At 36.8% G+C, this 2,029-nt stretch overlaps 1 long non-coding RNA gene across 1 annotated transcript; it reads left to right on the top strand.

Annotated features, from left to right (window-relative positions):
* The first annotated feature begins 706 nt into the window (after window positions 1-706).
* LOC135057496 (uncharacterized) lies at window positions 707-1,496 on the top strand. Its single transcript, XR_010244161.1, has 4 exons — window positions 707-753; window positions 1,104-1,181; window positions 1,257-1,331; window positions 1,422-1,496. It is a non-coding gene; the product is annotated as an uncharacterized LOC135057496 (long non-coding RNA).
* The last annotated feature ends 533 nt before the right edge of the window (window positions 1,497-2,029 follow it).

Below are 2,029 nucleotides of genomic sequence, written 5' to 3'. Positions count from 1 at the left end.
CAGAGGTTGCCAAGACATCAGGACGCCACAGACCGATATTAGAGGTTGCTAGGATACCAAGATGCGGTTTCCGTCATGTAGATAGTTGAGATCACGTGGTGGTGCACGTCGGGATGTACGTGCTGTATCGCGTGTTGTTACCTAGCAACCTCTATGATGCGCCATGCGCATGGTTGGGAGCCGAACCGGCCCACCCAGGATTGATGATGCGTGGTGCATCAGAGCAGGAGGACACACCCCATTGCGCTCCTGTCCAGCATTGTTGAGGCGTGATGGGGCGAAAGAAGAGGACATGCCCCATGACGCGGTATGAGTCAGATGGGAGGTGCGGCTCGAGGGAGAGCCTATACCAATAAGACAGCCCTCTCTCTGACTCCTATTTTTGAAGTGAAAGATCAAGCAGGAGGAGTCATTTAATTAATTAGTAGGTGGAACGCAGATTGGAACGCATGCTGGAAGTATGCTTGTCCGATCAGGTGTAAGTAATTTAGCACCTTTAAAGTGACTAAAGATCTGTTTAAAGTATAAATTAAATATTTAATCCACATTAAACAATTACTCCCATCTAAGGATCCCTATAGAAGAAAAATATGGATTCATAAATAAAGTTTTTTGGCTCTATTCAGGCTGATCTAATCATTAAGAGTTATCTAATTAAAGGAAGTGATGTAAGTGTGCTAGCAGCTTAAATAACAGCTGCATCAATTACCACTTCATTCTGTGACTTCCACACACAGCCAAATTTTCTCCAGGGTGAGTCCTCACATCATTTCTATTTGTTTCACTTTTTGAAGGCTTTAACTATTAATCATGAGTGTAATTCTTTTGCTGGTCTGGTACCGAGGAGTTGAGATTTTTCTTGCTGTTAAAAGTGGGCCTTTATAAGTATTAATAATGCTCTGATTTCTGATAAAAATGACTTTGAAATCTGCTGGATTTTAGCTATTTGTTAGAACTGTGCCTTCTTATAAATAATGACAGTGTTGCTGTGTTTTTCTGGAAAAAAATTTACTTTGTGAAACTTATTGTAAATTGTTACTATCCCTATGGTTGGAACTGTGCCCTCTATTTTGACAACAACAATGTTTCCATTTCTTTGAAAGGATCTATTCCTTGAGACCTATTGAGGAAGTCGCATCTTTTTTATCCTTGTGATTGTCAAACCAGCCATATAAGTTTTGGTATGTACACTCATAAATGTGCTAGTGATCTTCTATGACTGACACACCTTACACTAAAAAAAATTTAATTGAAAGCTTTCAGAATTTCACGTGAGTCAACATTGAAACCAGAAATAATTTTGACTATAAGAGCAGAAGACCACACTTTAGGTATACTTATAGTAGAATTGGCTTGACCGTGTAATAAATTACATGGACAGGTATTTCTATATAAATACCAATATTTGTGTATTTCTTTAGCAGTCTGCAAAAACGCCGACATATGGTTGCCGACAGTCCCAATGGACTATGATCAAGAGTTTTTTTAGACGGCCCTTAAGGAACTTTGCTTGATCAATTTTAAGGTATGTTATCTTTTATGATCAATTAATAGGTTCTATGAGGTGGGAAACCATTAAAAATGGTCTACATCCAATTCCCTTTCTCTTTCTATTAGGCAGTGCTTATAAAAACACTATTCTATAGATTTTATATACAAAAAAGATAACCATTTAAGTTCCAGTCAGAAGCACGAATATAGGAGCTCTACCCATTAAATTCTAATAAAGGAGAATTTGATTAATCCCTATTTGGAGGTATGTCTTAGTCACTATTTGTAACACTAAAATGGATAATAAGAATAATGTCCTAGTAGTTCCATCAAATAAACACATCTTAGAATGTGTTATTCATATTTCAGGTTACGATCTGCCATAGAAATCTATTAAGAGCAAATCATCCTTTTCCCTATATGTGGTAGGTATATATAGGAAAAAAAATGCTTTGCATACCACAAAGATATATGTGTCTATACATATATATACATATATGTATATATAATATTCCTATCTCACAATAGCAGTTTTTCT

Source organism: Pseudophryne corroboree, chromosome 3 (genome assembly GCF_028390025.1).
Source record: "Pseudophryne corroboree isolate aPseCor3 chromosome 3, aPseCor3.hap2, whole genome shotgun sequence".
Classification (NCBI taxonomy): domain Eukaryota; kingdom Metazoa; phylum Chordata; class Amphibia; order Anura; family Myobatrachidae; genus Pseudophryne; species Pseudophryne corroboree.
The sequence above is the reverse complement of the archived record's forward strand: the minus strand, read 5'-3'. Positions and strand labels throughout refer to the sequence as shown.